The 12039-nt window shown below is 49.1% G+C and overlaps 1 long non-coding RNA gene across 2 annotated transcripts; it reads right to left on the bottom strand.

Annotated features, from left to right (window-relative positions):
• Positions 1–3147: 3147 nt before the first annotated feature.
• Positions 3148–6806, bottom strand: LOC146895747 (uncharacterized). Of its 2 annotated transcripts, none has more exons than XR_015735612.1 (2): positions 5790–6806; positions 3148–4039 (listed from the first exon to the last, which is right to left on the bottom strand). It is a non-coding gene; the product is annotated as an uncharacterized LOC146895747 (long non-coding RNA). The 2 variants fall into 2 exon arrangements; XR_015000678.2 differs by having other exon boundaries at positions 5984–6806.
• Between the last annotated feature and the right edge of the window lie 5233 nt (positions 6807–12039).

Raw genomic sequence — 12039 nt, 5'->3', positions numbered from 1 at the left:
ATGTCCCCTTTTTAATGTGGGTTCCAGGATGGAATTCGGGTCTTTGTGATTTGAAAGCAATCCCTTTGCCAGCTGAGTTATTTCCACAGCCCAATCATTCTTATTCTTAACAGACCCCCTCCTTTACTCCTGCCTGCTCCTTGGGTTTCCACTCAGCCTGAGTTAAGGTATAAGTTTAAGGATTGTGTGGTGGTTTAAACAAGAATGTGTTGGATGCTTGGTTATTAGGGGGTGTCTCTCCTTGACAGAGATTGGGAGGCATGCCTTGTTGGAGTGCGTGTGGCCTTGTAAGAGGGCGTAAGACACTGGGGGTGGGTTTGGGGGTTTCCAAAGCTCAAGCAGGCCCAGTTTCTGCCTTCAGATTTGGAAGTAGAGTTCTCAGCTACCATGTCTGCCTGCCTGCCTGCCACCATGCTCCCTGCCATGAAGATAATGGACTAAATCTCTGAAACGGTAAGCAAGCCCCAGTTACATGTTTTCTTTCCTAAGGATTACCATGGTCATGGTGTCTCCTCACAGCCATGGAACACTGACTAAACTGGAAGTACAAAGACCCTCTTAGAATTTTGATAACTCTGCCCAGCTCCTCCCCTCTATGTTCTTTTAATTTTATGCCAAACAGTCCATGACACAAACGTGTATAAAGGCTGTCATGGTTAACTCTTACTGTCAACTTGACTGTATTTAGAACCACCATGGAAATCCTTCTCCGAGCACATCTGTGAGGGATTTCCTACATTAGGTTCCCAACACTGTCCGCTGATCTTGACCTCTCTGCAGACAGACTCCAAGTCTCACAGATTGGTGGCCATCACAACAGGCTTTTACTTTAGGCTTCTCTGGCCTTACTGGGGAGCCATGTCAGGCTGAGCTGCTGTGGGTCAATGGTCTGTACCCCGTCACTTGTATTTTAAATAAATGCTGATTGGCCAGTAGCCAGGCAGGAAGTAGAGGTGGGGCAAGGAGAGTTTCAGTCTGCAGTTGTGACCCAGACATAGAGGATGCAAGATGTGACTGCCTCGCCAAAAAAGGTACCAAGCCACGTGGCTAACACAGACAAGAATTATGGGCTCATATAAGTTATAAGAGTTAATAAGAAGCCTGAGATACTAGACCAATCAGTTTAAAATTAATGTAGACCTCTGTGTGTTTCTTTTGGGACTTAATGACTGTGGGAACTGGACAGGACAGAAGCCTCAGTCAACACTCAACCTCTGAGTATAAGCTCCTAAGGCATGGATGGAACCAGGGGTTCCTTGAGGCATCAGGTCTCTGCCTGCTCTCCTTAAAAGTAGCTGAAATTACCAGGGAGAGGAGACAAGACACCCTACAGGAAAAGGCAAGTGTGGAAGTATTTCTTCCCAGGGACAGGGTTCACATCAGTGTAGGAAGCAGCAAGTTAACAAATCCATGTTCCTCGTTGGTCTGGATAGAACCCGGAGGGCAGAACCATTGGCCAGACTCAGTCTGAAAGCAGCTCCATGTAGTCAGAGCTCTGCACTCACAGGGACCCCTGGGACCTGGACATACATGCCTGCACACACACCTGTACACACACACATACATATACACACATACACACCTGTACACACACACACACACACCTGTATACACACACATACATATATACACACACACACACACATACACACACCTGTACACACACACAGGCCAACTGTGTGTTGTCAGGCTCTACACACTTGCATACACACTTCACACAATATGTTTGAGCCCTCACAGCCACCCTCATTATGACATGGGATGCATTCCCACTTAGCCCATTGCACAGATGGGTGAAATCGAGGCTCTGAGGGAAATATGCTTCTGAAGTCTCTTAGCTGAGGTATCAGCTCAGGGGTAGCAGAACTGAGATTGTCACCTCACTATCACCCCACCCCCACAAAGGAAGCTGGGGGTACACTCTGCATCTATGCTGATCCTGAGACCACCTAAGAATGAGCACATTTCTATTCATTTGTCTTTCTGTCTACTTCAAGGGTAAGGAGGTGGGTGGGAAGCCACTGCGGCCTAGAGACTTATTTACATGTGACAGTGTGACATCAAATGCACACGCGTGTCCCTCGCTATAAAGCAGGAAATGCAGAAGGGAGGGAAGGAACTATGCCAGCCCCACTGGTGTCCTCACATAAAGGTAGACACAGGCGTTTATCAAGATTCAAGACCTGATGTGGGGAGCATAGGCAGCCCCTTGAAGGCTCCTCCGCACTGCAGGTACAGAGAACAACCCGCGTGGCTGTGCACAACAACCTGCGTGGCTGTGCATAGCAACCCTGTGGAGGAAGAGCCCGTAGGCGGCCCCTTGAAGGCTCCCCCACACTGCAGGTACAGAGAACCACCCGCGTGGCTGTGCACAGCAGCCCTGTGGAGGAAGACCCCAGCCTTGAACTGGGCACCATGAGCTGAGGAGAGGCAGGTTAGTTCTGTTGTAGCTGGGGTTGGGATGTTGCTTTGCTTGATTTTGGCCAGGGTCTCTTAGCTGAGGTGACCAGGGGGACAATCACAACAGTTCAGAGCTGACAGCAAAGGCGCAAAGAAAACAGCTTTTTTATTAAAGACACCAGCAGCACTGAAAGTGCTCTCCCTGTCTGTCTGTCTGTGTGAATAGATGTCTGTCTTACTCAGTTTTGTTCTTCTCTCCCTTCCTCATCTCTATCTCTGCTTCTCTGTCTCTGTGTCTGTTTCTCCATCTGCTCATATCTCTGTGTCTTTCTCTCTCTCTGTTGGCATCTCTCTGAGTCTCTGACCATCTCTCCTTCTCCCTCTGATTCCCTCTCTCTGTTGATAACTCTCCATCTCTCCTTCTCCCTTCCTTCCCCCCCCCCCAGTCTCTGTTGGTATCGTGCCGTCTCTACTCATTCTCCCTCTGTTAGTACCTCTCTCAATTTCTACTTTCCCCAGCTCATTCTATTCGAATTCACAGCCAAGAAAACATGTTGTACTCAGGACGATGATGTCTCAAAACCCCGGAGGACCTAAAGCAAGGACTGCACTCACACACAGGCCGGAACACCCCTGATTGGTCATGGACACTGTTGCCCTGGCAACGTGACTCAAAGCTTCCTGCCTCTCGCCCCCACACCCCACTCCCGGCTCAGCATCACCTTCATTACTCTCAGTGACACCACAGGTTATTAAAGCTGTTTAATGAACTCGGCTCTGACATAGCGCTCTTCATCACTGCTGCCACACGGTAATGCAGGCCGCTGAATGCGCCACCTCTCGGGGGCAACCTGTGACCCTCACTGGTCCGTTCTCACACTTCGGACCAGTTGAAATTTATGTCCAAATAGCACTTGGTGAAATTATAAGGGAGGGACCAGAAAGCTGCCTGCTTCATCTTCTGAAGAGATGAGAGTCCCTTTATCCTCCAGGGCACGTGAATTTAATGTGAATGGTGACGTCATCTGTAACGAAGACAGTTGACTCAATCCGCTGGGGCCCCGCTGTAACAAAATGCCTCAGTCTGAATGGCTCGTAAATAACATTGTATCTCTTTCCATTCTGGGGACTGGAAGTCTGAGACACAGCCACCAGGAGAGTCTAAATCTGCTGGGGACCCACTTCCTGGTAGATGTGTCTTCTCACATTGAGCTCACATAGGAGAGGAACAGGAGGTCTTGAGGCGTCTCTTATAACGGATCCAATTTCACTCCCAAGGGACCCCCTTGGTGACCTCCTCACCTCTCAGCGATCACCTCAGGCACTGGGCGGAGAAGGGTCATGCATTGAGACCATCTGCCAAACTGCCCATTGCTGCGCATCTCTGGGAAGAATTCGGACTGTGGACGGAAGGTTCTGGTGCAGGAAAGAAAATCCATCTTCCCAGCCTTTGCCCCAGAGACAAGGGGAGAAAGCAGGAGAGACGGGCCTCAGGGCTCACACACGGGGGAGGCTCTCGGCTTGTGCCAGGTTCTCCAGAGAGGAAAAGTTGTGCTTTTCTTTCCAACAGCACCTGGCTGAATTTCCTCCATGGCACATGTGAGCGATGGTCCAGAGGACACGCTACCGGTCCTGTGCCCTGGATAGAAACAGCACCATGTGCCCCCTGTGTCGTATGCTGTTCTATGGCCAAGCGCCCAGTAGCCATTTGTTCTCTGCACTTCGCCTCTGTTGACTGCTGCCCACTGCCAAGGGCGGCTGCATCGCCAAGAGCCGCACTAGTCTCTGGCCACAAAGCTAAGTATTTAGGAGGTGCATCCACTAAGATCCCACGGGTAGTAGATCTCCCCCAGGCCTACGCCCACTGCAGACCTAGGGTCTTAGCCAGGCGAACAGTACCACGCATGATTTCCTGCTGTGGAAAGAACTTTAAATCCAATCAGAAATCAATTGTCTATTCTCATAACATCTGTCGTCATGGTAACCTCTGGCTTCTGGGTGATACTCGCTTTGTTAACTGTATCTCAACTTGCACGGTTTCCTTTAAAGCCTGTATGTGTCTTTGCTGCCCTTGAATAAACTTTTTCTGAAATATGGTACTCAGCGTTCACATGTAAGTGGCTAAGGAGCCTGGAGAGAAATGTAATATGGCTGTGTTCACTCTATCCACATCTCCACTCCAAGAGCTCAGTCACTGGCACCTCATTAATAGAGATGGAAGAGAGACTCTGCCAATGTGGCTGGATAATCCCTTTTTAAGAAAAACCAATCCTGAGTTGGCTGGGTGGGTCTACAAACTTGAAAGCAAGGCACTGGTTCTCAGCCTGGAGGCAGAAGGGAAGCTGGAGACGTTCCAAGAAGCAAACTCATTCACAGGCTCTTTCTGGCTCTGACAGGCAAAGGCCATGAGCAAGGACAGGACCAGCAAGAGGCTTCAGAGTGAGGTCAGTGGACAGATGGCAAGAACACGGGGCCTCGGTTCCCAACCCTGGGAACTGTACTCTGCTAACGACCAGAAAACTTAGAAATGAATCTTCTGCAAGCCTCCTGGTAGGAGCTCAGCTGGTCAGCTTCTCAGTCCATGAGGACCAAAGCAGAGAAGCCACTGAGTCACACTGGCCAGCCAAGTTACAGGCCTGTGTGAAGATGGGAGTCATGGGTAGTGGCAAGCGACCCAATCCCTTGTTCATCCAGGGTTCCAGCATGGCTCTGAGGACCCGTGTAGCCCACCCCAGTTCCGCAGCTTCTCCCACACACTCTCCATCTCATTCCTCCAGCAGCATGAGCTCTCTTCTCTACTAGAACACCCACACATCCCCTGGGGTCCATGCACCCCAGCCTCACTTCTTCCCTTGGCTCCTCTGGGGCTTTATGGACTCTTCAGAAAGCCCCTGTCACTCCTCTCCACTCGCCCTGTGTTCTCCTCTTTAATACTTACACTTTCTTACTTATTATCTATTCGATTGAGCCCGTGGTTCCCAGATGACGATCGTGTCATTCTTGTCTGCCCCTAGGGACAGTGACATATTTGACACAACCCAGGGCTGGTGCTAGCATCCAAGGATGAAAGGACGCTATGGCATTTTCAACAGTCCTCTCACACTAAACCACGGTCCACCCCAAAGGGCCACCCTCCCAAACCACTAACTCCATGAGAACAAGGATTTCCTGTTCACTCCTGTGTCCTGGTGACTGGAACAGAGGCTGACCCCTAGGAGGTGCCCTCTGGGTGTGTCTGAGGGGTCAAACAGATGAGGGATGTAGCTTTGCAACAGAGGGTGTACCTGTCTGTCCATCCACACTGGCTTCCCAGTAATTCCTTGCTATCTAACCTTCCTTTCCCTCTACTAAAAAATTGGGACTCACGTCAGTTTCTCTTCTTTGCTTACCCCTTCGGGCCCAAAGTCATCCTCACTGCTATGGTGTGCTCCTGGGTTCCTCTAGCCTCCGCCATACACTTCTGTGTTGACCCAGAGTCTACTGTGGGAAGTAGGGGAATCCCTGCCTCAGAAAGAAATACAGAGGAGGCCAGGCAGGCTCTTTCCTCTCCAGTCCAACCTTCCTCCTATCCTTCCAGGCTCACCTGATTTTTCACCTGGATGCCAGAACTGCAAGCAAGCCATGTGAGCTCTGCTCTCAGTGGGTGACCAGGGCTCACATTTTATCCATTCAGACTGGCCTTATGAAGGAAGTCTGCGGAATGGCCCTCCAATCACTGCAAATCAACGCAGGCCGGCTGGGAGCCTGCTGAGCTGCGAATCACAGAGAGAAGATATGAAAGGGACAGTTCTCGGAGCAGACTTCCTCCCGGGACGTAATGTTCTGGGAAAATCTTTCTAATTAGTCATTAATTGGTACATTATCAGCACCGTGTGCCAAGGATTAAGTGGGTGATTCCCGCAATTTCTAGAGAGCACAGAAAGGCATCTCACCAACCAGGCAAGGGGGGGGTAGCTCTCCCTTATTCCCTAATTGCCAGAGCCTGAGGCCCGCACAACCTCCACCTACCTGTCCAGACCTCTCCCTTTTACTTTCCCAGCACAGAAGAGCCTTCCTGTCCTGCAGGCTGTGTTCCCTCCAGACCTCTGGGTCTATTCCTGCTGAGCACGGGTCTTTCCTCTTAAAGGAGGCTCTGTTGTCTCAGCCTGTCTCCCACTTACCACTCTGTTAGGCACCTCTTGCCCATTCCTGCAGAACACTGCAGGTAATTTTAGCTGCTTCAATTGGTTCTGTAACAAAACTTATTTTAAACGGCTATGATTCATCCCTTAATCACGGAGTTTTATTGTACTGCCATTACCAAGAAATCCCTAGACTTTATTCTCCACTAAAAATAATTATAAGGCATCTTCAAAGTTCAACCCTCCATATAGGTCAGAACTTTCTATATTATCAAGATGGCTGTGGACAAGGGCCTTGTTATGAGAGGTGGGGAGAAAAAAAGGAGGGGGAAGCTAGGGAAGGAAGAAGGGAGCAAGGGCGTAAGGGAGACTATGGAATCAAAAGTCGTGTGTGTGTGCACGCATGCAAGCACACACATGCATGGGGTGTGCACCTATGCACATGGGTGTGTACACACAGTGTAAGCATGTGTGGAGGCCAGAGGTTAACCTTGGGTGGCTTTCTCAATCACTCTCCCATGTGCTTTGAGACAAGGTCCCCAACTAGTCTGTAATTTGCTGGTTTGGCTAAACTAACTGGCCTGCAAGTCCCAGAGATCCTTTCGTCTCTAACGACACAGAGCTGGGGTTACAGCTGTGTTCTATAGCTTTGCACGGGTCTAAGGATTTGAACTCAGTATTTTGTGCTTGTATGGCAAGCAGTTTGCCTACTGAGCTCCTTCTTCAGCCCCTCAGAAGTCTTGGGCCTGCTGCCAGCTCCACAAAAGTTCCTGTGGTCGTCTGAAAGCCAATGCCCCACATAGGCTCAAGCATTTGAAAGTTTGGTTCCCCTGCTGAAGCACTGTTAGGGAGGAGTTTATGGAACCTTTAGGAGCCTTGGTGGAAGAGGTATATCACCATGGGCGGGCTTTGAAGGTTTACAGCCTTGACTACTCACTCCCTCTTTGCTTTCTTTGTGTAGCTGAGATATGATCTCTCAACTTCCTGCTCTCAACTACCTGCTGCCACACCTTCCTTGACATTAGGTCTCTCCCACTGGAACCATAAGCAAAATATATCCACAAACGAGGCTCCTACATTGATTTTGGTCGTCCTATTTATCACAGGAACAGAAAAGTAACTAATACAGCGACCAGGGTCACTGCGGAAGTTTCTTTTTTGCCTATGGTGACCAAGGTCTCTGTGGCAGTTTCTTTTTTGCCAGGGGGTTTATGCTGGAACCACACAGGGATCTCTGTCTCCAGGGTAAAGAATGAATGGCAAAGGGGGTTGGGGCTGTGGTGAGGAGTTATAAGCAGGTGCAGCAAGCTCTCCTGCCAGCACACCAGGAGATGCTCAAATACAAAGCATGGCCACAGGTTTGTTGCGTCTCGTGATATTCAGCCATGGGAGAGAAGAGGCAGAGAGCGGGTGCAAAGGACTGTGGGTGGGAAGAATATTGGGATCAGAGAACTTCTGGAGACACTTAGAATCCGGGACGGAACTGTTCCTGCTCCTCCTCCTCCACCCAGATCCTCAGAGATCAGATAGATTAAGGAATAAGACACGTTGTCCAGCACTAACTTTCTGGTGGACAGTGTCTAGACACACGGTTCTCGATATGTGGGTCACAACCCCTTTGGTGGTCACATATCAGCTATCTTGCATATCATATATTTACATTACAATTCATAACAGCAACAAAATTACAGTTATGGAGTAGCAATGGAAATAGTTTTATGACCGGAGGTCACCACAACATGAGGAACTGTATTAAGGTCTCAGCATCAGGATGGTTGGGAACCCTGCTATATAAGACAGTGAAGCTCTTACAGATGGCATCGGGCTGCCCATCGCATGAGAGCACCCCATGGTAAATATCATGTGGTTCTCTTGGATGACCCAGAGGGAAACTGCCTTTCCAGGGTCCAGGGAAATGCAGGCAGCCTGCAGGAAAAGAGGACAATGAACAGTTTTCTGGGGTGCAGCCACCTCTTCTTCCTCGAGGCTGCACCTGACGGTACCTAGGTAGGATGTGTGTTTGCATGATATTCTGGTATCTGTGTCCAATTTTATTTACTTTTCTCAAACCTGATGAGATCTACCTAATCCCATATCTGTGTTTTCCCACCTTGAGCCTAAAGAAAAGACCCAGACGTGGACTTCATTCAGACTAAAATCTCCAGGTCAGTCTTGGCTGCTGGAATAAACAGAAGCCTTATTGCCTTGAAAAGGGGCGTCTTCAACCTGAGAATCCATGCTGGGTTCCACGGCTGCAAGTCATTCGCTCTATCCCAGAGTTCTAGTTAAGCTCAGGATAGTTCGGCTCCTGCTCTTTGTTACAGAGAGAGAATCTGATCTGTAGGGCTCTGGAGCGCTTGGGGACTTTTGTGTCTCTGCTCTCATGCAAAACCTAATTCTAGAGCTCAGATACTGTATGTATGTTCAAGGGATAGGAGTCATTGATCGACAGAGTAAAGGTAAGGAAAATCAAACATGCTCCCCCCCCCGTGTGTGTGCACGTGTGTATGTGTGTGTGTGGTTGTGTGTGTATGTGTGTGTGCGTGTGGTTGTGTGTGTATGTGTGTGTAGATGTGTGTGTGGTTGTGTGCATGTGTATGTGTGTACATGTGTGTGTGCATACATGTGTGTGTGGTTATGTGTGTGGTTGTGTGCATGTGTGGTTATGTGTGTGGTTGTGTGCATGTGTATGTACATGTATGTGTGGTTGTGTATATTTGTGTGGTTTGTGTATGTGTGTGTATATGTGGTTGTGCATGTGGTTTGTAGTGTGTGTGTGTGTGTGTGTGTGTGTGTGTGTGTGCATACGTACAGGAGCCCTTATCAAGGAAAGAAGTCCCCTGGAGATGGCGTTACAGGCGGTCTGTGAGAGGTTCCTGGGAATTGAATCTGAATCCTCAGGAAGAGAAGTCAAAGCTCCTAAACCACTGAGCCGTCTCTCCAGCCCTCTTGATGTTTGATTTTTAGCTACACACTATTTCTTCCTCAAGAACGTTCCAAGCACTAGCAACTCCTTTGTTTTACGTGCCGTGGAATTATATTTAAATGACAGAATCTTCTTGTGTTTATTACAGAAGCTTGATGAACATGAAACGAATCTGGTTATGGCAAAGAAAGCTATAAAGCTGCGAATGATCAAAGCTCGGAGATAATGGAATGAGAGAAGGTCCTTTCCGTGGGAATGGAATGTTATTGGCGATATCTAATCAGTCCACCCTTGTCCCAGAAACAGCGTGACTTGGAGTCGACGTTCCTAGGACCTCTGTCACACTTGCTCGGTTTCCTCGTAAACCTTCTAGTACATCCCCCGGATTAACAGCCCTGTCTTAACTTTGCTGTTTGCAGTAGAGATTGGTTTTGGCCTGACAAAGTTTCCTTTCTGATTTGGGTAACAGCAAGAGTGAATCAATCAATAAAATTCTTGGTTAATGGAAAACTTTATTAGAAGTTAAAAGAAAAACACAACAGCACACTGAGTTTCCTTATGTTTACCACAAAGCAGGCTAGCTCCACCCCGGAGTGTGTAAATACACAGACGGTTGGTTGTATATATTGGCATTGGTTTTTCAAAAAGGAGTTATGTAAACACACCCTATGAGAACTTAATTGCCGCTTTCATCATTTAGGCAAATAACAGACGAGAGGACGGCCCCCATCCATCCCAGAAGGAGTCGGTTTACAACAGCCAGGCAATAGCGATGGTGCATTGTGCAACGAGCCCTGCCCTTCCTGGTTTATGTGACAGTTAGGGTCCCTTTGCCGGGAAGCGTTATCTACTGTACCTGCCAAGGGTCCCTTGAATGTGGCCCAGAAACACCGCCTCAGTAAATACTGGATTTCTAAGTCCGTGCATGTGCTTCAGTGCTTGGGTTATGATAATAAAGAAAAAGAAAACCACTTATCATTGGTCCCAGAAGTTAAGTCCAACTCTGAGCTCAACTTGATCTCCCTGGCTGAAATGCTCACCTGGGGGACGTCCCAGGAGCTCAGGTTGGGCTCTCGGGTTCCTCCACAGTCATCCCCCCGCACCAGCAACTGCCAACAAATCCCCCAAGCTTGGTGGGCTTTGATCTTTTCACTTCCTTTAACCACAAGAAGATGGCAATTAAGGGGTGCACAGGACACCACCAGTTGGTTGCCCCAGGCCTGATTGTCCCTGTTTCAGGAGCTATTCCCAAACTTCAAAGCCTCACTCTCTGGTGACCACAGGAGAGTGAGGGACAGTGACCACGGGAGAATGAGGGATAGTGACCACGGGAGAATGAGGGACAGTGACCACAGGAGAGCAGGACAGTGACCACGGGAGAGCAGGACAGTGACCACAGGACATTGGGGGACAGTGACCATGGGAGAGCAGGGACAGTGACCACAGGAGAGCAGGGACAGTGACCACAGGAGTGAGGGATAGTGACTACAGGAGTGAGGGACAGTGACCACAGGAGTGAGGGACAGTGACTACAGGAGTGAGGGACAGTGACCATGGGAGAATGAGGGACAGTGACCACAGGAGTGAGGGACAGTGACCACGGGAGAGCAGTACAGTGACCACAGGAGTGAGGGATAGTGACTACAGGAGTGAGGGACAGTGACCACGGGAGAGCAGGACAGTGACCACACTGACCATTTTCTCAGGAGTTTCTTAAGCAGCCTCTCTTCAGCTACCCCGTGGGTATCTAAGCCACACTTACAAGACACGCCGTGACTAACCCATGGCTATTCTTCACTTTCTTCTGAGAATGAAGCCAGCGCTCTCTCTGGTTAGAAGGACCACCACCCAGGGAAGAGAAGATGACACTGAGAAGTGACACATGGCCAGTTCTCAAGGAGACGCCAACCTTCCCACCTGGAAAAGACGCAGAGACTAGCTGGCCTCTCATTCTGAAGCGTGTGGCATAAGACAGTTTAAGCGGAGCTGTGGCCTTCCACAGGAGGTGAGCCCCCTCCCAGTGTGCAGTCTCCAGAGAACTCTGTGGACCCACAGAGGAGGCTCTCCAATGCTCAGATTCACTAGTGTTTCTTCTGACCGAGGTAACATTTGCACAACAGAAAACCAGTCATGTAAAGCAGACCAATTAGCAACGTTCAGTCGGTTCACAGCACAATCACCACCTCTGTTTAGTTCCAAGACCTCCTCGTCACCCCAGAAGATGCACACAGGACTGAGCAACCAGCCTCTGAGACCCAGCAGCCACCGATTTGTTTGCCGTTTAAATGGACTTATCTGTTCTGGGTATATCAGATAAGTGGAATCAGGCAACCTGCAATCCTCACTTCTTTAGTATGTGTTTCCAAAGACGCGTCTGCACGCAGCTTGTATCAAACCATTACTCCTTTCACATATGAATATTATTTCACTACACACCTTATACCATCATCTCTATGTTTCCAAGATTCATCCGTGTGTAGCTCCAGCGATCACTTCCATCCAGCTGAATAGGATCCTATTATGTGCCACACACTGCTGGGTATCCAGAGTACATTCTTGGAAACGTATTCTTAGGCAAATTTGTCACCCAAG

Source organism: Myodes glareolus, chromosome 2 (assembly GCF_982192425.1).
Source record: "Myodes glareolus chromosome 2, mMyoGla1.1, whole genome shotgun sequence".
Classification (NCBI taxonomy): domain Eukaryota; kingdom Metazoa; phylum Chordata; class Mammalia; order Rodentia; family Cricetidae; genus Myodes; species Myodes glareolus.
Note: the sequence above shows the minus strand (reverse complement) of the source record. Positions and strands in the feature narration are given on the sequence as shown.